At 40.1% G+C, this 27,500-nt stretch overlaps 1 protein-coding gene across 8 annotated transcripts in view; it reads right to left on the reverse strand.

Moving 5' to 3' along the window:
• Positions 1-27,500, reverse strand: part of LOC135101967 (fat-like cadherin-related tumor suppressor homolog) — a 369,471-nt gene that overhangs the window by 196,862 nt on the left and 145,109 nt on the right. For 7 of the 8 annotated variants that reach the window (XM_064006511.1, XM_064006496.1, XM_064006541.1 and 4 more), the window contains exon 4: positions 22,696-22,732. The exons of the other annotated variant lie outside the window; for it this stretch is intronic. The gene's annotated coding sequence lies outside the window, so the exon portion shown is untranslated. The remainder of the gene's footprint in view (positions 1-22,695; positions 22,733-27,500) is intronic. 8 annotated transcript variants of the gene reach the window in all.

The raw sequence follows: 27,500 nt of genomic DNA on the forward strand, positions 1-27,500 counted from the left end.
AGAAGAACAAATGAATTTCAGCAATTTTCTGATACCGTTTTATCTTTCAGAGTAACAGAAGTACTGGTACATACATTGGCAGGGAAGGAAAGGGTATTATGAGTGCCAGTCTTCCATGGAATATAATAATAATGATAATGATAATAATAGTAATAATAATAATAATAACAATAATAGTAATAGTAGTGGTAGTAGTAGTAGTAGTAGTAGTAGTAGTAGTAGTAGTAGTAGTAGTAGTAGTAGTAGTAGTAATTAGGGCACAGGCTTATTTCAAAGACAATGCACTACGTAAGGTTGCAGAAATATCTTATGGTGCAAACTTTTGGTTGGAATGTCATAAGATTTTTCACTATACTGAAGAAGAAACAGGAGGCGATTATATGTATCTTCTGCTTACTTTTGCTTTATTTCTTGTTCAGTGAAGACATGTAATTATTACTTACAGATGGAGACAATTTTAAGTATTTCCAGCGCAAAACTTCTTCCGCCCTCCCAGCGAAATGTCTTCCTCTAATTTACATATGAATGGTGCCAGCGGGGAAGATGACCTTTTGAAGAAGATACGATCCAGACATCTGTCCCACGTCAGCTCCACAGAAAACGCTACCGTCACAGAAAACGAAATGCTTTTTCCGTACAGATTTATGGCATGGATGTCCAGGAAATCAGAGATCAATAAGTACACAAAAAGGAAAGGAAAAGTTATTAATGAGGGAGTATTCAGCATAGGGAAGTAAAAACACCAAAGGCATGCAATAGACAGAAAAATGGCGACGACTACGAGTACAGATAACAGATGTAGAAACAGATGACTGTCTGAATTCCAAATAACTATGAGGCGCTGCGGAGGGAAACCAGTCAGGATGTAGCGAAATGGAATTGAAAATTTTGCGGGAGTAACTTGGCAGAGCGTGGTATTGTGCCGTCACTCAAACAGAAGGCTGGGGAAGGTCTCTGTTCAGCGTTGGACTTGTAATCGCTGCTGCTGCTGACGATGATGATGGCGATGGAGGGCAAAGCCACAGGCAGTGCCAAGAGGCGAGCATTGTGACTTCTTCACGCTGGTGTAGTAGTTACAAGTGAAATCCTCGTTGCAAGTGGATTTTTTTTTATGGTTCTCAATTGCTTACACTACCACACATGGATAAAAATAGTAAATATATCCAGTCTACAATTTTCAGAGCCTGTAAAAGAAAAAGACAAGCCGACAAATAAAAATCAAATGCGGGCGTGACGTTCTGCAAGTGTCTGAGCGCAGGAACATGACGCGGCACGCTGATCTTGAGTTAATGGGGCCACGACTGTTTCAAGACAAGAAAACCCTGTACTATGGTTTTCCTCTCATGACAAGCGAAATGGCAGATACGTGACTGTGGCAGACATTATAGCATTTACTTCCGCGTCGTGATTCCAGGCCTCTTTCTCTCAGTCGTTACGTCAGGAGAAGAATATTGTGGTCTTCCCCCCACCGCAAACTGCCACACATCACAATGTCTACACTCCAAGAGCCACAATAAACATTAATTTCTAACCCAAATAAAGTTTATAAGGAGCTTTGCCTAATTTAACTCATATAGATTAACTAAATTACAATTGTCAAGCCTAAGATGGTAAAATCAGCGGCGTTCAACCATGCATATATATCCGTAGCACATGACTACCTGACATTTAGTACGAAGAACATCACACTGTGATCTAAGAGAGAAATCCTAGTATACCTGTGTGTGTGTGTGTGTGTGTGTGTGTGTGTGTGTGTGTGTGTGTGTGTGTGTGTGTGTGTGTGTGTGTGTGTGTTTCTAATTTAATTTCACCATAACGAATATGAAGATTTTGTCTCCAAATAGTTCCTCCCCTGCCTCCCTCGCATGCACTTCCCCTCCCAGCGCTCTTACTATGCCACTTTAACTGCCCACGCGTAATTACTTCTACGCGTTATGTGATCAGCCATGTTATTTCTCCCTTTATCCCTTTCTTTCCCCGCTCACAATTACGATGACTATGTATTTCTTCCTATCAGCATTTTATTTAACTATGCTGTGTTTAACGGAGTGCTCTGTATTCATGTTTCAACATTTTTTTTTCCTTTTTTTCTTGTTCAGCATACCAGGTTCCTATCCATAAATAAAAGGAAAATGGAAGGGTACAGTGACCGTATATCCTTCATTAAGTCGAACAAAAAGGGAAAATTACTTCCAGTTATCCTATTTGGTTCGTGGAAAGGACATCATAAAGAAAGTTTATACACACATATTAGTTAATGTAAACACGTCTTGGAACACACACACACACACACACACACACACACACACACACACACACACACACACACACACACACACACTTTATTTCCATTCAAATATTACATAAAAAGCTGGCGGAAAGAGTTGAGTTTCGTGACCATCGATCTTCAAAAGTGCCTCTGAAGTGAAGAAAAAGAGTAATGAGGAAACAGGACGTGGGGAGAACGAGTCAGGAACAATGAAAGGAAATTGCGGGGCAACAGAGGAATGAAAGAGAGAGAGAGAGAGAGAGAGAGAGAGAGAGAGAGAGAGAGAGAGAGAGAGAGAGAGAGAGAGAGAGAGAGAGAGAGAGAGAGAGAGAGAGAGAGAGAGAGAGAGAGAGAGAGAGAGAGAATTTCCAATATTTCTATTCACAAAACGTTTCGTTACTTCGTGGAAGAAATAACTCAGCATGTTGATCTTCAAGAGTGACTCAAAATGAACGGAGCGAAGAGAGTAATGAGGGAACAAGAGGCAAAGAGAATGAGTCAGGAACAATGGGAGGAAATTGCTGAGAGAGAGAGAGAGAGAGAGAGAGAGAGAGAGAGAGAGAGAGAGAGAGAGAGAGAGAGAGAGAGAGAGAGAGAGAGAGAGAGAGAGGGGGTGGGGAGGGGGGAGCAAGCTGGGAAGTGGCTCTCAGCTCCACACTCAGCTCGGCACAAAAGGTCCTGAGTGGGACGAGACGGCCGGCCCGACCATTTAGACAGCCTGGCAGAGCTCATCTAAGTCAGCGGCCGCCAGGCACCTGCCGCCCATTAGGTGCGAAGTGTCTTCCTGAGGAGAGCACTGTGCATTTGCCCCAACAAGGGCGAGGAGACACACACACACACACACACACACACACACACACACACACACACACACACACACACACACTGCCGCAAGCCTGTATGTTCTAAAATTATATGCTCAGTGTATGTAGTACTAGTAATGAATGAAATAGATACGTTCCGTGAATTTCAATAATGGCTTTTTTTTTTCTCTGGCCATGATCCATTTATTGGGTTCTAATTATTACCGATACTCTTGAAGTAAACGTTGTTGTTGGTCTGATGTAATTCGCAAATAAAACTAAGACGATCCACGGCATGTCTTTCTTCACGCCTGACACGGCTGTCCTCTTCTCTGTTCATACACCAAAACCTGCAATCTGAATGTCAGAAGGCGAAACAACAACAATCTTGTTCTTTTGTATCTCCGTGCGAATATGGACCTTTGAGAATGATAGAGCAGCAATCCTGGTGTCCTTGTGTGTGTGTGTGTGTGTGTGTGTGTGTGTGTGTGTGTGTGTGTGTGTGTGTGTGTGTGTGTGTGTGTGTGTGTGTGTGTGTGTGTGTGTGTGTGTGTGTGTGTGTGTGTGTGTGTGTGTGTGTGTGTGTGTGTGTGTGAACACTGGTAACAGAGACCAGAAATTAAATGCAAACAGGCTAGGTGTGTATACAGGCAAGATGCGCGGGTAAACTGTAATTCTACACTGCAACATTAATACAAGTGACTGTTTCGTAATAAGGTCATGAAATCATGCAGGAGGCAGGATCTCCACGGAGGAAGTAGTAAGATCTGGTGAGGGAAAGGAAAGAAAGGTGCTTTATGAGGAATATGGAGAAAGATACGTGTTTGTAGAAGCTAAAATTATAGTGCTTGATAGAAATTGTTGCTTTGCTTTTTTTCTTTTCTCGCTTTGAATAATGGTCCAGGACACACTTAGAGGCCTTGGCTATTGAAGAAGAAAAGAAGGCGAGAATGATAAATAAGCTGTCAGTTCGAGGAAAGCAAAAGGTTAAGATTAAGCCGAAGAAATAAAGAGGACGTCGCGCTTCAAAGAGGCGTAAGGGTCCCGGAGGCTGAGGGGAGTGTAGGGACACAGGGGCTGGAGCAATGAGGTCTGCTGGGATGCGACTCGCTGCTGATTAATATCCGGTATCCTGAGGAACGCAAGGCGGCCAGAACACACAACTGCGGACTGCTAGGCCTGGCTTGTATAATATATAAAGCGTCATTCACCTACGGTCGTCTGCTGGTCACCCAGCCAGCTGTTACCCTACGGAGAGAGCTCAGAGCTCATAGTGACCGATCTTTGGGTAGGACTGAGACCACTTATACACCACACACCGGGACAGCGAGGTCACAACCCCTCGGGTTACATCCCGTGACTATTTGCTGCTAGGTGAACAGGGGCTACACATTATGAGGCTTGCCCATTTGATTCGCACCGCCCGGGATTCGAACCCGGCCAGGCCTCCTTGGTTGTGAGCCGAGCGTGCTAACCACTACGCTACGCGTGTGTGATAATATATTGGGACTATCTATATTTTTTTTAATAAAGGTGTTGATGTTGATTTTTAATTAAATACAATCTATGCTGTTATTTTTCTCCTTTATCTTCTATACTAATCAGTATTTGCAGGAAACTCCCCGTTGTATCATTCAGATTGACCAGTACCTTCATCAGTCATCCTGAAATTTCCTATAACTGTGATCTTTTTTTTCAATATATCCTTGAACTTTACAGCTCCGCACCCACACCTCCGCTCTCACCTTGTCACAAATGTCTCAATCCCTCAAACTGAGATAAGAAAGCCACTACCACCACCACACCACTTCCCGCTGACATGGCGCACAATGAAAATACACCAGGATATCCTCCCTACTGCGCTACACGATGTTTTTTTTATTACTTTTTCTATACTGAACACAATAATCCACTCAGTCCGTGGAGGATGAACACAATTTAAAACAACAATTTATAATAGCGACAGTCATTTTAATTATTTGCTCATGTCCACGACGCTTTATACAGTAACACTCTCTCTACAAAAGAAACCTGTAGTTGACTTTGACGTGTGGTTGTATATACGTATATAATGTACAGATTAAAATTTTGTGGAGGTATGTGTCTATGTGTATATGCATGTGTGCATGAGTCCCTGCCTGCCCAGAAAAACAAAGGCAGCTCCACTTCTTTGCTTTCCCATTTTCAACTCCTTTATCATAAAAACCTCATTAATAGACTCTCTCTCTCTCTCTCTCTCTCTCTCTCTCTCTCTCTCTCTCTCTCTCTCTCTCTCTCTCTCTCTCTCTCTCTCTCTCTCTCTCTCTCTCTGTTATTGGGGATGAGCCGAGTGAGTGCCTGTCAAAACTCCATTTGACTTGTTTCAACAAAATAAAAGGAAGAACCCTTGATTATTTAGCACCCGAATTGATGTGAACATGTTTCTGAAATAAAATATTCAGAGAAGCAGCTGCCAGTAACTCTGGTCAAGCTGTCTTTCTAGCCATGGAAAAAGATGAAAGGTTCCTCAGGTAAATGCCACACAAATAATTCATCATAAATAATGTAATATATTTTTTTTAAACTAAACTGTGAATTTCATAAGCATTATATATTTAACTTATTTCTTATTTCAACTAAATTTCCGAGCTAAATTGGCCTACCCACTGGGAATTATTTTTCTTTTGCACTTTTGTGAGAGCGGCAATCGAGCTGGACTTTTCCTCCCACTCTTTGTGCTCGTGGCAAGCCTCCTTCACAGGTAAACGAAAAGCTCTTATATTTTTCTGAGGGAGAAAGGTACAGTGGTACACGTAAAGGGAGAAATTGAAGAAAATGTAAATAAGAATTCTATCACCTTGAGAGGCAAAAATGTATGAAATATAGAATACCAGGATCCGTCATGAATTATTACTTCAGATCCGGTTCGCAATCGGATTACAGGCAAGAATTAATGTTTCCCTCTTTTTTCTTTTTTTCATCTATTGCTACTGAATATTAATAAGCTTTATTTCCCGCATCGGCCAGTGTCAATTTTTCATTACGCTGTTTCAGATTTTTTTCAATGCATACAAAAATCTTTGTATGACCGGCTGTTCTATTCAGCTCGCCCATCGCTCCAAAAAACTATCCAATCATACTTGTTTTCCCTGCGGCTTTTGGTCCCGTACAGGCTGCTGCTGCTGTTGTAACTAAAAGATAACGGCGCGCCTTAGATAATAATCAAACCAGTGTCTGATATTTTGATTTCTTGCCGTTTTCTTTTCATAAGCGTCATTCTTTTATTTGCCTTCGTTAACATTCCGTCGATTTCCAAGTTTATTGTTGCCTAGATATGTTCTCTCTCTCTCTCTCTCTCTCTCTCTCTCTCTCTCTCTCTCTCTCTCTCTCTCTCTCTCTCTCTCTCTCTCTCTCTCTCTCTCGTAATTTATTTTCTTCATCAAAACTTCGCTTTTCACGGTGCTTCATCATGCCTCGCTGTCAATTTCTGAAGCCGAATAATTTTGCATTCCCCTCTACGCCATTCACCCGCAGAGTCATTAGCTGTCACAGTGCCTTTGTCTTCCATTTTTTTTCGTACGCAGTCTTGTATCCATCATCTCTCCCTTAATTTCTCACCATCTCTACGAGACTTATTCCTCCTTCCCTTTGTTGTGGGTATGACAGGGTATCATTTTCCACCTTATACTATCCCACATGCGACACCACCCTTCCCCTTCTCTCTTTTCTTCTTCCAGTCTGTTACGTTCCTACTATAAATCACACATCGCCTTCTTCGCGACAGTTCTGCGAGGTTGTAAAGTGTTCAGGATCCCTTTTGTTCCTCCATCACACATGTGCACCTTCATCGTCTTGTCACTGTTCTTCATGTCACTCCTTTTCGTACGTGTTTCCTTCTCATTAGTTAAAAAGAAAGAAGGGAAAAATAAAAGGTTAGAGATGGAGAAAGGTGCAGTTTTCGTGGTTTTTCGAGTTGGAAAGTTTCTCTGGTTTCCATTACTCTCTTGGTTGTTAATTTAAAAGCCCCGCGCGCAATATACACGCTAATCTGCAGAGCGGGGAAGAATGCCAGAGAGACACGACGCTAAATAATGAAAGGAGAGAAACGCAGGGAACTTGAGAACGGAGAAATGTGTGTGTGTGTGTGTGTGTGTGTGTGTGTGTGTGTGTGTGTGTGTGTGTGTGTGTGTGTGTGTGTGTGTGTGTGTGTGTGTGTGTGTGTGTGTGTGTGTGTGTGTGTGTGTGTGTGTGTGTGCTTGCTTTCTCTTAATTATATCATTATAAAACTGTCAAAGTCACGGAACCTTGACCTCCAGCACAAGTTCACCGTAATCTTCCTTGAAAGTGTATGTGTTTATCTCTAATCCATGCTGTGTCCGCTGGAAACTGCTTCAACAAGTCATTATTTTCGGGAAATTTTTTTTTCTCATATTTTAAGATTTTCCATAGTTTTTTTTTTTTTTCGTGTGTTATGAATCATTCTTATCGACTTCTTTGGACTTGTTACGTATTTCTGCATCATTCCTGTCATCATGTTACTTTATTCTCTTTCATCTAGTGTGGTGAAACTATTTCTGACTTTCCTCTTATAAATGGGGTTTGTAAACCGTAATTACCTGTTTCACTACACCAGTTCCTGATGTTTTGTGAATTCCTTGCTGGGAATTAAAATCTGCGTACTTATTTTGTACTGGGTCAGAGAATTTTTCAGAAACTGATGTTAAATGTTATTTATTTATTTATTATTATTTTTTTTAAGTAGCTGCCTTAATATTTGTGGCTAGTCCCTTGATGAACACATTTTTCGAATCTAGCCAGCTGCAGTGCTTCATTCAGTTAATAAAAAAAATAAAAAAACCGGGCAATTTTGCGTTGGTTGGACACCGCATTTTTCAGGCGATAATATATATATATATATATATATATATATATATATATATATATATATATATATATATATATATATATATATATATATATATATATATATATATATATATATATATATATATATATATATATATATATATATATATATATATATATATATATATATATATATATATATATATATATATATATATATATATATATATATTACTTACAATTGTGAGTAACTGTATATTATTTTCTTAATATAATTTAATATCCATCATGCATTATTCCCATTTAAGTTCCACCGCCACAGTTATTTCCGTCAAGTGATAACCTGATGAGAGCGGAATGCAGTTCTCCTCCACATGCAGAAACCGTTTTTAGAATAAACTGAGCAATAGGAATTCCATGAAGAAACTTTTAAAGGACGCCGCTTGCCCTTTTTGCTTCGTTAGAGTGTCACTGTGCTGCTCGTCTTGATTCCTTCCTCTAAAGGTACGCAGCGAAACTACGGCGCCCTGATGACATCCGCAGGCCGGCCACCTCGGCGTTAAATTGTTTACCAGCGTACAGTCTCCAGCAGCTTCTCAGCCTTATACGGGCTGCGCCTGTCTACATGATATAGCCTCCCTTAGAATGCAACATAATGACTTGCATCATGAGACTAACTTCTTCTCTTATTTAATTATTTTTTATTTATTTTATGCCGCTGAAAATACAAATAATTTTAAGGTAAGAGGGAAGAGACTGTTAACGCTAGGATGAAATTTACATTACATACGTGTGATGCATTATGTATTTCAGTAATGAATTATGCTTAGCTTCGAGAATTGAAAATAAAATGTCTAATAACTATTTCACACATTAATAAATATGAAACCTGGTACAAGAGAGAGAGAGAGAGAGAGAGAGAGAGAGAGAGAGAGAGAGAGAGAGAGAGAGAGAGAGAGAGAGAGAGAGAGAGAAATATAATATCTAAGATGTTCTTGATTATTTTCCCCCTATCTCATAAGGACACAGAAGCAATTCCATACTGTTCATGTAATATGGCAGTGTGTGTGTGTGTGTGTGTGTGTGTGTGTGTGTGTGTGTGTGTGTGTGTGTGTGTGTGTGTGTGTGTGTGTGTGTGTGTGTGTGTGTGTGTGTGTGTGTGTGCTGTATTTTTACCAACCAAACAAAATTTTACATAAATGTGTTCACGCGGCAATTTCTAGTTAAATCTATGCCTTTATAATGTTCTGTAGGTAAACACGTAAATGAATAAATTACATATATATATATATATATATATATATATATATATATATATATATATATATATATATATATATATATATATATATATATATATATGATGACTGCCATGACCTTTAGCGCTGGTCGCAGCACTTCCATGACCTAACATCATCTTACCTCACCTGTGTTTCTCCCTCTCTTGACCTTGAAAAGCAACACGTACACTATTTGTTTTACACACAACCATAAATACTTCCGTGAAATATACGTGATCCTGAAAAAAAAAGCGTAATTTCCTAAGCACGACCATAAATACTTTGATGAAATATACGTTTAATTCAACAGAGAGGCCTTTGTCTTATTTCTCATGTAACAAATGAAAAGAAAAACACGTAGTCGTGGATATTTCTGGTTTTCTTTCACTTCATTTCGTGTGTGTGTGTGTGTGTGTGTGTGTGTGTGTGTGTGTGTGTGTGTGTGTGTGTGTGTGTGTGTGTGTGTGTGTGTGTGTGTGTGTGTGTGTGTGTGTGTGTGTGTTACAATGAGTCACAGTAAAGTTACTGTTCCTGCTTTCTTCATCTTTACTTCCACTCAATGTTCCCCTAAAGCACATACAAATTATTTAATATCATAATGTTATTACCCAAATTTACATGCAAATATCTGGCCATTACCCTCATCCCTGCGACTTGATCTCCCTCGTCTTTGTTCACCTTCACCCGCAAACGTTTATCATATTCTCTCTCTCTCTCTCTCTCTCTCTCTCTCTCTCTCTCTCTCTCTCTCTCTCTCTCTCTCTCTCTCTCTCTCTCTCTCTCTCTCTCTCTCTCTCTCTCTCTCTGTCTCGCTTTTTATACATTATTGTCTTAAGTGATTATCTGTCCTTTTTGCCTTCCTAAAGCGTCTCTCTCTTTGTCCACAAATAACATTGTCTGTCAGATAACAGCTTACTCAGACGATGACTCCGGTAGTATGTGTGTGTGTGTGTGTGTGTGTGTGTGTGTGTGTGTGTGTGTGTGTGTGTGTGTGTGTGTGTGTGTGTGTGTGTGTGTGTGTGTGTGTGTGTGTGTGTGTGTGTGTGTGATACCTGGAATTATAGGCTGTTGCACAATTCTACTTCATTTAACGAAAAGTGGAGAGATTTTTTTCTTATTTCTACTGTGAAGATTTTTCTATTTCTAGTGTGAAACAAATTTTAGTTAATTTCTGCAAAGCGAACTACCGAAGAAAATATTATATACTTCCAAAAAGGTCGGAATCAATGCTTCTAATTTTTTCTTCTTAATTAAAACTAGTTTACAAGTGAAATCTCTGAATGAGTGGAGCTACCTTGTGTTGGTGTGAGTGAAAGGTAGGGACGGGGTATTTCAGTAGTGCAGTAGAACAACGTTAGGAACTAAAAGTTTTAAAACATCAGTAATCATGAAAATAGTGGCAGAAGATGGGATGAGATGCAACCAAGCTGAGGACTGTGAAAGTTTGTTGGTGGCATGGAGGTAAAAAAAAAAAAAAAAAAAAATTCTGCTGTAGAAGTGGTATGTCAGCTAAGACCCTTTCCTCCAGCACAGTGACCAGGCACTATAGGAGATGTGCTCTATACATGGGCCAGCGAAGCCCCGACAGAAATTAATCAGGTAAAAGAAAGAAGTGGAAAAAGAAAAGGATGCTTATCTTCGTGACAGAGGTTGACATACGAAATGTTATGATTAATATACATCATAAGGGAGAACCAAGGTGTTTGTTTAATGCATAGTAAAGACAGAAAAGAAGAAAGTGCAGTTATGAGGGAAGTTCTCTCTCATGACTATATGAAGATCATTGTTCCGATACAGTGAAAAACACTCGGGCAAACTTAGAGGGGGAAAAAACATGCCTAAATGACAAAATGTTGAAATTGATCCTCAATACTTTATATATAGCTGCTTTAGTTACAACTTCCATTGAATGAATTCTCAACAAGGGACTAAAGAATATTCAAGAAAAATTAAAGTCATTAACAACAACTGCATTAACATAAATCCGTACTCGCAAATGATGGATTTCTCGAACAAATAGCTATTTGTGTAGATATATCTACGAGTTGGCGGGCTAGATGGGCTGCAATTGAACGCATGAAATGTTGCATCTGCCATGATTCAGGATTGCAGCCGTGCATCCAACTAGTACTGTAAGCGATGCAGGACTGCGCGGGCACGCCTCCATGCCTCCTCATCGACTGCAGGAAAGCAACACTCTTGTTCGTATTACAACACAACACTACCTGGTAAAATATCATGTGTGAGGGACTTGCGTGAAGGGTTCTTCTCTCATTGCTGACAAGAATGCAGACACTTGTGTTTTTCCCTGATTTTGGAGGTGGTCTGTTTCTTGCTGGTACATAAGGTAACACTGCATTTGGCAGGAAGCGGATGAATTTTCGAAATGTAACTTTAAAGTATTTCATTTTCTTAATTAGAGGTTTAGTTGCAGTGTAACTTGTTCTATAGTTATTATCCTCCTTATGATTATTACTCGTGATTCTTGTTATATTATTCGGTTATTTTATTGCATTTCTTTATCAATGCATGTTAACTGGTTAAGACTATGAGTCTACCATAATTATAATACGAAAGAGTTGTCGCACTGCTAATCTTGTACACGTTGAATGAATCGAAAATCTCACAACTGGCAGGCAAACTAGAAAACACGGAGTTAGGGTAAAAAAAAAAAAAAAATTAACGAGACGACGACATACGAGATTTTTTGCTGAGTTGCGTCCCTGCTCCAGACTTTGAAGTGGTGCGGGATCAATGGTGGCGCTGCACTGCATGTCATGACTGGGTGAGATGCGGTGCCGTGGAGGGAGGAAGAGATGGTTGGGGATTACTGAGGAAACGACAGTATCAGCAGGCTTAGCTTAATGAGACGCTGTCATGAGAGGATTAACTTCTCTGAAAGGCATCAGGAGAAGGACAGTGAAAAATTGTCCAGAAAAAAAATATGAATACTTCGCACTGAAAAAAAAAAAAAAAAAATGATACAAATGTTGTGTTAGACGCCTTCGAATAAAAGTTAAGTCAGAGTTATGTGGAATATGGACAGAGGCAGGAACGAGGGAAACGTAAGAAAAACGAGAGAAAAACGTAAGAAAAATGGATACGCAGTGATACATTTCATTGAAAGTGTGTAACATGGCGCGAGAAGTAGGACGAAGAGCCAATATCGAAAGAACTCTCAGAACAGCAGCGATAAAATGTACAAGGAACCTGCAATAGTTACAGAAAGGCTGGCTGGCAACAAACTCTCTTGGTGCTCTTAATAAAGACAAAAATATTAAAGAGGAGAAAAATACAACTGTAACCAAGGAAAGAAAAAAAAACATACAAAGACGTACAAACAAAAGTTGAAAATACTAAAAGCAGTGTTAAACCAAATAATAAACAAAAGAAAAAAAATGACGCGACAACACCTACCTCCAGCTAACATTTTCAGCGCACCAATTCAAAGGAAAACGTTCAACAAAACTGAAAATACAGAAATGGTGAAACAAGTCACGTGAATGTAAACCGCCTTCGCTAACGAGTGAACAGGCAAGGCAGGGAGCCACCACAGGGGAGGAGAAGGGCAACACGCGCAGAACAAAGGTCAAGGAACATTCGGTGACGTAGGAGGAACCTTATATCAAAGAAGAGGGAGGAGGAGTAAACACAAGGGGAGGGAAAAGGTGGGTAAGTGAAACGCAGACGGAAGTGAAAGAAAAAAATAAGGGTGACACGTAAATGGGAGGGAAAAAAGTAAGGGGACTGGTAAAGCCTGGCGCTGTGTGAGTCATGAGGGGGAAGCAAGGGGCAGAAAAAGAAATGCAGGGAGGCAGCAAGAGTGTATCCGACCTGCGAGGGAGAGGAAGGCAAGGGAAGGGGGAGAGAAAGATGGGAGCCAAGAAATGGAGAGAACACGAGAGAGAGAGAGAGAGAGAGAGAGAGAGAGAGAGAGAGAGAGAGAGAGAGAGAGAGAGAGAGAGAGAGAGAGAGAGAGAGAGAGAGAGAGAGAGAGAGAGAGAGAGAGGATATAGGGATGTGGCATTTGTGGGAGGAAGGTGTTGGAGTAAGAAAAGGAAGAAAGTGTGTTACAGCAAAAAGGAAAGAACACTGTCTTCTGTTTTTGGCGGATGAAAAACGAACAAGTAAGTAAATAAAAAAAATCGCATATGGCAAACTTTTTTTTTTTATATTTCCATTTATACAACGAATTTGTTTTATATATTTTTTTCGCAAGACCTCTCTCTCTCTCTCTCTCTCTCTCTCTCTCTCTCTCTCTCTCTCTCTCTCTCTCTCTCTCTCTCTCTCTCTCTCTCTCTCTCTCTCTCTCTCTCTCTCTCTCTGTGTGTGTGTGTGTGTGTGTGTGTGTGTGTGTGTGTGTGTGTGTGTGTGTGTGTGTGTGTGTGTGTGTGTGTGTGTGTGTGTGTGTGTGTCGTTTCTTCTCTTTCCCCCCTTTTATTTTCTTCTTCTTCTTCTGCTTTCTTCTTCTCTTCTCCATTACCTACTCACCTATTCGTGTCAGTAAAACCTTCACTCCTGACAAACACTACAATAAAAAGAAAAAAAAAGTGTATTCAGTACTCAATTTTTCCTTCCGAAGTGCCATGTCTTACATGTTGGCGGCCACTGAACGCCGGATACCTCAGTCCTTGGTCGGCTTCACAAAATCTGCCACCCTAGGTCCACCAATTTCCTTCTCCTTGTACTCAGTAAGGTGAGAAATCCAAGACCACAGAACTATCCCTCCATCTAAGGGGCAGCACAGGAAGGACGGGTGCAGAGGGATTTTTTATTTTATTTATTTATTTATTTCTATTTACTGACTAATCTATTTATTAATTTATTAATTAATTAATTTATTTATTTATTAATTTATTATTAGTAGTATTATTTTTATTTTATTTTATAATTTTATTTATTTATTTATTTATTTATTTATTTTTATTTATTTATTTATTTATTTCTATTTATTTATTTATTTTTTTTTTTGTGAGCACTGCTGAGACAACTGTGGGGATAAGATGAGATTTAGCGAAGTGAGAGTGACTGGGATATCAAAAGTCAGCAAAATGGTTTCAACACCAGAACTTCACACGATGAAATTCTGTAAAAAACAACTTGAATATTTGAAATTTTGTTCATATAAAATTCAGCAAAATAGCTTGAACACCTGAAGACAGATATTTAAATATCATTAAATTCAGTAAAAATAACTTCCGTTAAGGTACGTCAGATATGGTAAGATTACTATATTCAGCAAGATAATTAGAAACTAGTAGTCTAATCAAGTAAAAAAAATAATAACTGACTTACATAAACCAACACCTCAAAGAACTAACTGAGGAAACTGAGACTGATTCATCAACCCATAGCAGTGAATAAGGCGCCCCTGCATCAAAGGTACACACATACGGTGGCGTCCAGCAATCATTACACAAAATGGTGATATATATATATATATATATATATATATATATATATATATATATATATATATATATATATATATATATATATATATATATATATATATATATATATATATATATATATATATATATATATATATATATATATATACATATATATGAAGCTAAGTAAAAGACGACTAGAAAGACAATCATCAGAGAATCCTATTAAAATGTCAATTAATATTTTGACGCGAGGACGAATGAATAAAAATAATATATATACGTAAAAATAAGAAAAAAAATCATGAGGGTGGAAGAGGAAAAAACTATACAGACTCCAAAGGAAACTCCACAGAAGGCAAGGAAGTCCGTCTCCTGCAGAAAGCCCAAGACGTCGTGTCCCTGAGAGAGCCTGTCCTTTCTGAGAGAGAGAGAGAGAGAGAGAGAGAGAGAGAGAGAGAGAGAGAGAGAGAGAGAGAGAGAGAGAGAGAGAGAGAGAGAGAGAGAGACTCCTGTCTTCATCCCGCCGGCAGGAAAGGTAACCCCTCGTGCAGGTTTCCCCAAACTGGGCCACACGGGCAGCAAGTTCCAGACCGTTAGTGACCCAGCGGGAGACACAAAGGGTGAACTCCCTTAGCAATGAAGTGACCGTGAGCGGGGCGATGAAAGGCCAAGAGCGTCTCCATGCGATGCCTGCACACTTCGCAACAGGTCAAAGGACTTGGAGTTATGAACGTGCTCTTCCTTATCGCGGAGGTGGCAAGCAAACGTGACAAGATAAATTTATGGCTGGGTTACAATAGATAAATATAAGTACGTACGCTATATACAAGGACAACCATGCGTAGATCTATGGGTTTCTTGTACCTTCCAGTATGTTATGTTCTAATCATTCCTGTTTGTTCTGCTAAACGGTCTGAACTGCGTACCAAATAGCGAGAAACAGGAATGTGGAAACGAAAGTTACGTTCTGAGTTTATTTTATCACCATTCTGAAGATCTATTTATAAGGCGATACACATCAGTGGTATATAACCTTCTCAACAACCAATGCACGTCCCACTAGCAACGCCAACATAAACATCTATTGGAAATACCATCTACAAGTACTGCGTGAAATTTCTTTGCCAGAATTTTGTGTCAAGAGCAGTGCTGGATGAAAGACACATGGAGGTAACAGCGGAAGTGCAAGGAAAGACTTTTTATTGATGATGCTGAGTTGTTGCATCAATAAAAATTTTTTCTCTCTCTCTCTCTCTCTCTCTCTCTCTCTCTCTCTCTCTCTCTCTCTCTCTCTCTCTCTCTCTCTCTCTCTCTCTCTCTCTCTCTCTCTCAAAAACTCATACTCATGATTATCGACTGTCCTTTGATGTGAACTCATTACTTGAAAAGAGACAATAATGATAAGTGCTTCTGAAAATCTCTCTCTCTCTCTCTCTCTCTCTCTCTCTCTCTCTCTCTCTCTCTCTCTCTCTCTCTCTCTCTCTCTCTCTCTCTCTCTCTCTCTCTCTCTCTCTCTCTCTCTCTCTCTCTCTGTAAGTAAAGTGTGTACCTATGTGCGTATAGGAGAAAGTAAGCAGTGTACAAACACACACACACACACACACACACACACACACACACACACACACACACACACACACACACACACACACACACACACACACACACACACACACACACACACACACACAACACAACACAACACAACACAACACAACACAACACAACACAACACAACACAACACAACACAACACAACACAACACAACACAACACAACACAACACAACACAAACACACACACACACACACACACACACACACACACACACACACACGCACGCACACACATGCACTGTTGTTAAATAAGAAAAGGATATTTTACAGACGGGAAGTGGGCTGTGAGGTGCGAGGTGGAAGAAGCGAGGAGAGGTTGGCGCATATCCTGAAGAGTGTAATGCAATGATGCAAATGAGACGGAAGCTTGAGGCGGGGGATGTATATCAGTGAGTAGATTACTGTCATTTGAAGGAGGAAGTCAAGAGATTGAAGAATATAAAGAATATAATTTGCGTATATGGGATCCCAAGAGGAGGCTCTGGAATTCTCGAGTACTAGAAGGGAGCGTGGTGAGGAAACAGCGTAACCGAGGGAATAAAGTACTTGGCTACGAAGTGTGGGCAAGGGCAAGACGGAAAGACTTTTCTGGCAAGTTGGCGTTATGGCCGTGTTGCCGCAGCGAGACGACTCGGTGAATTCTTACAGACACACACAACGTGAGAGTATCAATGATGCAGAAAGTGATGAGGCTTGGGTATCAATAAGTCCGAATAATTCTTAAATGCGTATACACTTTTTTTTTTTTTGTTTTACTGCAGTGATATCCATGGAAGCGTCAATCTCAAGGTCAAGACTCAAGAAAAAAAAGACATTGGCTATTTTAACATGAAAACTTCAAGGTTAAGGCATTTTCGAGATTGAATTTATATAATTCTACTGAGATGTTGGATGGCTTCCACGAATAATAATTCCTGTAAGATGTGGTGCAGTGTTGTCCCGCACGGCAACTTGTAAGCGCTCCACCCGACATGGATATTTGTAGTCCTCTCCACAGATAGCGACTCCCGGGCTGGTGTCTGGGCCAAGTTTACATGATCTAAGTCTTGGATTGTGTGAATGTATGATGTGCTTGTAATAAAGTGTGAAAGGTATGAGGCTAAAGCGTAACTGTTTTCTTGAGCTATTGGGGTGTAACATGAATCTATTAGAAAGCACGCAGTGTCCTCTGACTCCCACTAATGTAATTCCTTACTCGAAAGGGGTTTGGAAAAAGTGTCCAGCTACTTCGATACACAATAAAGACGGCTATGTAGATAGATAAATACGTGCAGATTTATAGACAGATACGTGGACTGGAAAGACCGACAGATATATAGGTAGAAAGATGAGTGCAACCTGATAAACAGACAGACAAACAAAAAGGCAGACAGAACGGCGATTTATACTCCCTCCTTGTCTGTCCTCGCCAGATCCTTCCTTCTCTCCACAGAATCACCGAAGTATTGATGTACTGTGCTCAGGTGGGCGAGTGTAATTGACTTGGAGTGGTCTGTCATCTGCAGCGAAATTTACTTTGAGACGAGTGTAAATTAATCAGGCGTCGACCGCCTCAGATCACCAAGGAGGGGGAGAGCCGGGGGGCAGGTGTGGGTAGGCTTAATGAGGCTTGCTGCCTTGATGACTATTTAGGAAGCGAGCCTACGGGGAGAGAGAGAGAGAGAGAGAGAGAGAGAGAGAGAGAGAGAGAGAGAGAGAGAGAGAGAGAGAGAGAGAGAGAGAGAGAGAGAGAGAGAGAGAGAGAGAGAGAGAGAGAGAGAGAAAAAAGAACTTGATAAAACCAATTTAATGAGATCTTTAGAAAATTATGCGTAGACGATAATACGATGGCCAGGCTGACGTGTAGGTAGAGGAGGTAGACGAATCATTATTGAAAGAAAGACTAATGGCGTGATAAAAACACGCATAATCTCAAGAATGAATCAATAGAGTAAAAAAAGAAAATGAAGGTTAAGTACCTATTCAATTTTAATAAAAATCTGGCTGAGTCTTAGCCAGGGTAGGGCGGAGAGGAGATCGTTGAATAACTTTGAAGATTAATGAATCGTATCTGAATGCAAACCCACGAGGCGACTTTGAAATCCAGGGCGACGCACACACCTTCCCTCCCATCTGCTTATCTCACTCCCGCGCAGGTCAATATACAAGAGTCCTGAGGTATCACGGTAAGGGTAAACTGGGATAAGCCGCGTGTCATAAGCAGCCATACTCGTATATCTCAGGATGAAATGTTTTTCCCTTATCGTGGAGATAGAGATAAGCTCCTCATTGAAACGGGACGTGACTTACCCACCGCTTCCTAACCCTGAGCGCCGCGGCGTGAAGAGGCATATTCAACTCACGCAGTGACTCAATATTCGCCACGCTAACTTATCAACTATCGAAGTCAAATATAAAATCAATTAATTTCCTGAAAATGGTGAAAAAAAAAAAAAGGCAGCGACACTGTTCGTCATGTTTAGTGTTTAGTGACACCAGAATGCAAAGTAGGAGGAACACAAGAGTATGAAAAATGAGAGATAAAATTTCTCATTTTTGCATCATGTCGCGGCACTGTGACCTGGGACTTTGTGATAACGGTGTGTTCCTTCAGCATTCCAAGCCATCTTTTCTTTTTTTTCTCTTCACATTTTCAAGCTAACAGCCAATATGAAAGCTTTGCGGTTTGTGCCTTTCCACATGGTCACCCGTTTACGACAACGCAATGTCAGTAATAATAAAAAAATAAATACACATATAAATAAATAAACACACACACACACACACACACACACACACACACACACACACACACACACACATACAGAAGTAAAGATGTGCAGCAGTGTGTTTCAAGCTCACCATTACTCTTCATTCTGAGCATCGCCATCGCTACCGCCGCTACTCGACCACCACCACCACCATCCACCGTCACGGCGAGCACAATTTGTCCCCTGCGTCCGGGCTTGAGTGGCAGGGAATTACAGATCTGTAATTGCATGTCTCTCGGATTCTTTCTTGTACCATTCCTCATTTCCTGTCAAGTTTACGATACAGGGTCGAGTTCTTTTTTTTTCTTTTCCATATTGCCTTCTATTTCTACGCTAATGGGGCGTGATTGAGTTACAATGGTAGTGCAATTTAAAACGCCAGAGAGAAAGAGAGAGAGAGAGAGAGAGAGAGAGAGAGAGAGAGAGAGAGAGAGAGAGAGAGAGAGAGAGAGAGAGAGAGAGAGAGAGTTTTTCTTTTTTTTACATTTTTTTTTTTTTTTTTTTTTTGTGTGTGTGTGTGTATATGTGTGTGTGTGTTAGAGGTCTAGACGCACACGCGTTGTTGGTCTCTCGCCTTTAGTAATTTCACTGTCATCACCTTCACCTTGGATGGCGGTTATTAAGTGTTCGATTGATGTTAGGTGTGGTGTCCATTGCCACATTTATTAGGCGAACTGTCACATTGCAAAAAAAGAAAAAAAAAGAGTAAGTCTTAATTTGTCATCTGTCCTCATTCTTTCTCTGCTTTCATGCACATTTTTTTTAAATATTTCAATGGCATCGTTTTGTTATTTGCCTCGTTTGTTGTTTCTCAGGGAAGGTTCGATGAACTATATTTCTCTCTTGTCTTCTTAACAATATTATTTTCATGCAACAGATTTTTTTATAGTAAGTTTATTCCAGGCATCATTTTTTAATATCTTTCTTTCGTTTATTTTTTTCCTTGTGTATTTCTAAGATCACGATGTTAGACTTGAGTAATTACTTTGTGATGCTAGAAAGAGTTCACTGTTTCAATATCAGGATAATTATTTTTAAGGAAAGACTGGTCTGCTTCAGAAACATTGAAAACTATCGTACTATACTTCATCCAGCGGGCGTCACGAAAGACGGTGGCGGAATCAATACAGAAGAATGGATAGCATTTGTCATAACAGTCATAAGAGTAAATAATTCGGTGCGGCAACAAACGAATGATAACTAAAACAATATGCACTAAACGTGATTTCTGCTGACACGACCGCTGGCCAATCACAATAAATATATCAAAACACTGATCAACATAGTAAAATGTCGTTCATAAAAGATGAAAGAGTTACATTTCATTTAAACATTATATCACAACCGAATACAACTGTTAAGGTAAATGACTGATAACACGTGACATTTTATTGAGGGATACAGAGCGTCGTGAGCTTGTATATCCTAACTATCCTCACCCTGATGTACGTATTAAGCCAATTTCGACACAATTAATCATTGGAAATTAATTACACGTGAATGCAGTAAATATACCGTGACTATCCTTTCAGACATTTTTTCTTTTCGTATCGGAGAGACAGGTCAAGGACGAAGAAGAAATGGACTAAAGAAAAGCCCACACAACATGTCACTCCCTAAAAGAGTTAGGAGTGGCGGGATCAAAAGAATTCGCTGATTCAGTTCCTGAGATGTCTCGATGCTCCATTTTTTAAACAACTGAAGTCGTAAGCAGGGGAAATACAGAAATGTGAAGAGAACTGCAGAGTTTATAGTGAAAGTAGATGGAAGAGTGAAGATAATGATAGGCTCTTTCATTATGAAGATGGACAGGACAGGGATGAGAGTCAGTAGAAAGTATTGTGGAGCGAGGCCACGGGAGGCACGGAGGCAGGCAGTTAACAAGTTCAGAAAAGCACTATGGAAATAACGATATAAGATATTTTAAGATGCAACATTGAAGAAAATCAAGACAATGTCTGAAAAGAGGAATCGACTGTTATATATTTATCATTATGCAACATTCCATTTATCCTGTAATTTTTGACTACCGCTTTTGACTCTGTTCGGGTACCGGAATATCTCAGTGGGCCTTTTTTTGTTTTAAAAATTACAGTTTTGTTGCCCTTGGCCAGTGCCCCTCCTACATAAAGAAAAAAAAAAAAATCTACCAGAGCTGGAAGGAAATACAACGGATACGTTAAAATATGGCAAGAAAGTCATTAAAAGTTAGGGTTTTCTATTCTCATAATAGTTTCTTGTTACAAATTTATATATAAATAGATGCATACACACATACATATTTGTACGAAAGATGTTTCATTTGAATTTCATTGTATAACTGTGACCTCGCGTGAATGGCTTGCAATTTAGTGTCTGCCATGTTGGTGAAGTCAGGCAATTGTTTTGGACTCATCTTTGTTTGTGTGCTTCCCGGTAAACAAAGAATTTATACCATCAACTTCTCCACTGTCAGTCTCTCTCTCTCTCTCTCTCTCTCTCTCTCTCTCTCTCTCTCTCTCTCTCTCTCTCTCTCTCTCTCTCTCTCTCTCTCTCTCTCTCTCTCTCTCTCTCATTAATATTTCCCATTAATAACTTCACTTCAAGTGTAATCACCAGTGATGAGCACGTGACAAGTGGCGGGCCAATGTTTACCTCGGCAACACACACGAACCATAATGGCCCCGTGTAATTTATGATAAGTGTTTCACTGTGACTCCGGAAACATCCACTAGAGAGCGTTGTCACGTTGATCGGAATTTGCATCCAAGTTCCTTTCTCTGTTACAATGGGTATAATGACTGTACTGCTGACGAAAACACACACACACACACACACACACACACACACACACACACACACACACACACACACACACACACACACACACACACACCCTTCAAGCCGGTCTTCATTTTCATAATGGAGTAAAAAATGTCTTGCATCATCAATCTTTCCCAAACTCAGCTTCTCCCTACTCCTGGCCTCACCAAACAACACCAAGGACTTCACTCTCCCTCTTTATGCAAGCAATTTGTATCGCTTTCCTTATTTATGCAAGCAATTTGTATATCTCAAGCAAACTTCTAACAAGATATCAAGCACTGCACTTCCCCTCAACGTGATTTACCAACATCGAACTGAAGTCTCCAAAGAGTCTGTATCATTATCACACTCTTTGCACATTATATGACTGGTTTCATCAATATCTTATGGAACTGCCTATTTCAATCTCTAGCAATTTGGGATGTGATAGCTTTTTTCCACTTCAAACGTTGTCTAACAGGTTCAGAAAAAAAAAAAAACTTTACAAACTCGTGTTCACATATCAAAACTACACACACACACACACACACACACACACACACACACACACACACACACACAAACTCGTATTCACATATCAAAACTACACACACACACACACACACACACACTATCAATTTACTGTTCAAAAGACACACTTTCTTCTCGATCACTGGCCAAACGTCCCGCGCTCAAAATGATAAGAGAGATTTTAAAGGGAGAAAGGATGGTCTAAAGCCGAAATTAGTAAAAAAAATAAATGAATAAAAATGAATAAATAAAATAAAAAAAAATAAATAAAAATATTATAACAAATGCTGCAAATCGCTCTTATAAGTGATATTTTTGCCCCTCCCCGATTTTCTCTCTCTCTCTCTCTCTCTCTCTCTCTCTCTCTCTCTCTCTCTCTCTCTCTCTCTCTCTCTCTCTCTCTCTCTCTCCGCCGTACTCACGATTATCGAGCGGTGTTCTTCGATGTGAACTCATTACCTGAAAAGAGAAAAGAATGTTAGGTAATTATGAAATTCTCTCTCTCTCTCTCTCTCTCTCTCTCTCTCTCTCTCTCTCTCTCTCTCTCTCTCTCTCTCTCTCTCTCTCTCTCTCTCTCTCTCTCTCTCTCTCTCTCTCTCTCTCTCTCTCTGTACGTATGTACGTTTAAAAAGGAGAGTAGAACACACACACACGCACGCACACACACACACACACACACACACACACACACACACACACACACACACACACACACACACACACACACACACACACACACACACACTTTTTTGGGCGGTACATATTTGTGGGACATCTTATAGATATTCAAAAGATTCTGCTGAACACGCGCGAGTAAGGTTTCCAAAAGTGTGTTATCACCAGAAACTTTGTAAATGGGAATGGAAATTATTGTCACCCGCTCTACCGCACACGTCTACGTAACCGTGGAAAGTGCAACCAATGCAAAACGTGAATATTTCCGTTAAATCACTGTAATCACAATAAAGCACACTATCCACTTGCTGAAGGGAAGCTAACTAAAACACAGGAAGTTCAAGTGCACTCTCTGTATTTATATAAAATGGTTTGGCGATGGCGCCAATATAAACAACTGGTGCGGAGCCAATAATGACAAAACAGATTACTGGTCACCAAAAATAATATGTACGAGTAATTGAATTATGAAAGCATGATACTTATTCATGAAACTAAATAGCAATGGAAAAATGATGAAATATTTAATCTATAGGGAATATACCTCTAGGTCGAAAATACATCCCTGACACAGAGAAAATGCTTCCATTCATTACTTTATGCGTGAAGAATATCGCGGCAGGAAACCTGACACGCAGAACAACTGTGTGGCGCGATCATACCAAGCCGGTGTTTGCTTACTTTGTGTATTAAATAAATTGATGGTAACGATGCCTTTGATTGCTGGTGAGTTATTAATTGTCAACAGTATACCACTGTAATTGAATATTTGGCTTGCATTAGATTGTTAATGTGGATGCAATCGACTGTGACGATCAATGATCGAGAGCAAACCAAAGCAACGGCAAAGTGGCCCTTTTAATATATATATATATATATATATATATATATATATATATATATATATATATATATATATATATATATATATATATATATATATATATATATATACAAACACACACACACACAGAGAGAGAGAGAGAGAGAGAGAGAGAGAGAGAGAGAGAGAGAGAGAGAGAGAGAGAGAGAGAGAGAGAGAGAGAGAGAGAGAGAGAGCGCAACCTACATTCTTGGTGAGGTTACTCTGGCAGTGTCTTTCCTTCACGCGGTGTGCTAAGCTAAAGAACATTCGATTTCTGAGTTCATACAACTACGAAATTTGTCCTAAGATACAAATACATCACATAGAAACAGGGACAATGTTTCTCATTACTGAGTGTTATTTGTTTATATGTAGATACCTTAATGCAATTATCGAACAATCGCAACGGATATATTACTTGAATTCAGAACAATAACCGTGCTCATCATAACTGTTCACCAAGAACATTATCGAATGTTGTCACGCCTCTCTGGCATCAGATTCAATTCGGAGCAAGAATGGCTTACATGAATACCAATAACACGCGGCTAATTCACTTACACCCAGCGAGGGTGTCGGGTGCCGCGTGAGGTACCAGCACACATTGCTCAGTGCCACGCTGGATATCTTCTTGGACATGTGATACTGACAATTATGGCATATTATTTAGATGACCTTTACTCCTGTATGTGTGTGTGTGTGTGTGTGTGTATGGGTGGGAGGGTGTGGATGTGTGCGCGTGTGTGTGTGTGTGTGTGTGTGTGTGTGTGTGTGTGTGTGTGTGTGTGTGTGTGTGTGTGTGTGTGTGTGTGTGTGTGTGTGTGTGTGTGTGTGTGTGTGTGTGTGTGTGTGTGTGTGTGTGTGTGAGAGAGAGAGAGAGAGAGAGAGAGAGAGAGAGAGAGAGAGAGAGAGAGAGAGAGAGAGAGAGAGAGAGAGAGAGAGAGAGAGAGAGAGAGAGAGAGAGAGAGAGAGAGAGAGAGAGAGAGAGAGAGAGAGAGAGAGAGAGAGAGAGAGAGAGAGAGAGAGAGAGAGAGAGAGAGAGAGAGAGAGAGAGAGAGAGAGAGAGAGAGAGAGAGAGAGAGAGAGAGAGAGAGAGAGAGAGAGAGAGAGAGAGAGAGAGAGAGAGAGAGAGAGGGGGAGGGGATGTGGAGGAAAGGGAGAAATCCTTTACGTAAAGACTTAAGAGCTGAGCCTGGGAGTAAGCGGAGTAGAACATCGAAAAATGATCATCAAACAGAATGGCTGATTCAGGGCTGAGCCACGCGACATCGCGTTTGCTCGTGTTACCTTACGACCCTCCATGTCCCTTTTGTGTTACTGGACACGCGACTGCGGCTTTGGTCTGTTTTAATTGTATAATATGTGTCAACCTCTGCAGCGCGTAGATCACACGACTAACGCGACCGAGGCGGGAAACGTGGAACAAAACTGTTAATGACAGTCAACGCTAATACAGAAAAACAGACCCTCAGAGTGACGAGCCGGGACGAGCCGGGAATGGTTAAACATACTGAAGGATTCTCGTTAGTTGCAGGACGCAGGAGCGAAAAAATTTATTGCCAGACAAACTTCTAAACTTCTGAACATTAAAAAACAAAAGGACACTTGCAAGGCGGAAACCCCTAAGGAAACACACACACACACACACACACACACACACACACACACACACACACACACACGCATTTCCTCAATTTAATATATATATATATATATATATATATATATATATATATATATATATATATATATATATATATATATATATATATATATATATATATATATATATATATATATATATATATATATATATATATATATATATATATATATATATATATATATATATATATATATATATATATGTATATATATTATAATGAGATGTAGAGGGTTAATTATGAGACAACATGAATAAAGTGTGTGTGTGTGTGTGTGTGTGTGTGTGTGTGTGTGTGTGTGTGTGTGTGTGTGTGTGTGTGTGTGTGTGTGTGTGTGTGTGTGTGTGTGTGTGTGTGTGTGTGTGTGTACTTCCAATTAGGTGGATAAAATAAAATAACGAAAAGAAACTCACAAGTGCCTTACACTGATGTAATTTACGATACACTGTGCAAGTACTTCCAGCAACAAAGCAGAGTTGACATACCATTATTCCATTCGCTATTCTATTAAACTTCACTCGTGTCTTTCTCCACAGATCCTCGCTACGTATCACTGTACCTTTGATATAGTTTGATATAATTAAATGATGTCACTGCTGGCAATTCTTAAGTGCTGTTATGAATCTTATCAAAGCTGTGGCTAGAATAATAATTTGTTCATTTAGTACCTGAGGCAGCTGCAGGGAGAGAGAGAGAGGCGGCGCAGGACGCACGAGACCAGCAAGGTGTCCTATGCGATGGATGCCTTCGAATGATTGAATTTTGATTTCATCGCAGTTCATTAACTTTCAAATTTGAGGCATCCATCAATCGGCGACTTCAACTTTGCCACTTTGCCTGATGAATGTTTGATCTGTGTGTGTGTGTGTGTGTGTGTGTGTGTGTGTGTGTGTGTGTGTGTGTGTGTGTGTGTGTGTGTGTGTGTGTGTGTGTGTGTGTGTGTGTGTGTGTGTGTGTGTGTGTGTGTGTGTGTGTGTGTGTGTGTGTGTGTGTGTGTGTGTGTGTGTGTGTGTGTGTACGCTTAACTTCCTCGTTTTCTCCACGCCTGTTTTTGCCTCCCTGTTTTCCATTCCCCTTCCTGTCCCTCCTGCCACGAGCGGGCTGCGGCTGATGTCACTGCAGGCACTACAGCGCGCACTATAACGAGCAGGCAGTTACACGTCTACCGTAACGATCCCAGACACTACCGGCGAGATACTCAAAGGGGGGATAAAACACGACCCTTCCCAAGTCCTTCTTTTTTTATGTCCCTCCTCGTCTCTCACCAACACTATCCAACACTTGTGTCTTGTCCCCTGATGACAAGATCATGGTCTCCACACAGAAATGCAAGGGCTATACATTATCGTGCGTTCAAAACATTGATGTTAATTTTTGTCTTTTTTCCAAATTCGAAAGGGGGAATTACAAACTTCTTTAGGTCAGAACACCCCAGATACAATGATCTTTTTACATCTGTTTTTATCATAATTTCTTCTCAGCTGAGCACTGCAGTTCCTCTTAGACTCACTTACTCCCATACACAGATGAGTTAGACTACCAACACCAAATATCCATTTCTCTGATCTCTGTTAACTGCTTTTTCCTTAATGTCAGGCTTTCTGTTGTATGTGTATGTAACTTTTTTTTTCAAATAACATTCAATATTCTAAAGGTTTTTCATCTGCCTAAGAGATCAAGTGGCAGTTTGTCTTTACAGAATAGGTATGTATATGAAGTATTATATTCGTTATGCATTTCTTTTAAGCAAAACTCTCATCATATAATTCCCGAAACTTTGAGCACAATTCTCAAGCAATCTTCCTACGGAAATCTCCATCCTCGAAAACCTGTGCTCTCTACCATCTGTGACTGTCATCTGCCTTCACTGACCACTGTGAGGATAAAATTTTCAGCTTTACCTGGTACCAATGAAGCTGAGCAGCTGATACAGCACACTAATCGCATTCCTGATCGCTTGGGAAACACGACCAGCATTCTTGACCAACCCTTCACAATTTTCTTTTAAACTTTTCCCTCCGTT

The sequence above is a fragment of the Scylla paramamosain genome, chromosome 1 (genome assembly GCF_035594125.1).
Source record: "Scylla paramamosain isolate STU-SP2022 chromosome 1, ASM3559412v1, whole genome shotgun sequence".
NCBI lineage: Eukaryota > Metazoa > Arthropoda > Malacostraca > Decapoda > Portunidae > Scylla > Scylla paramamosain.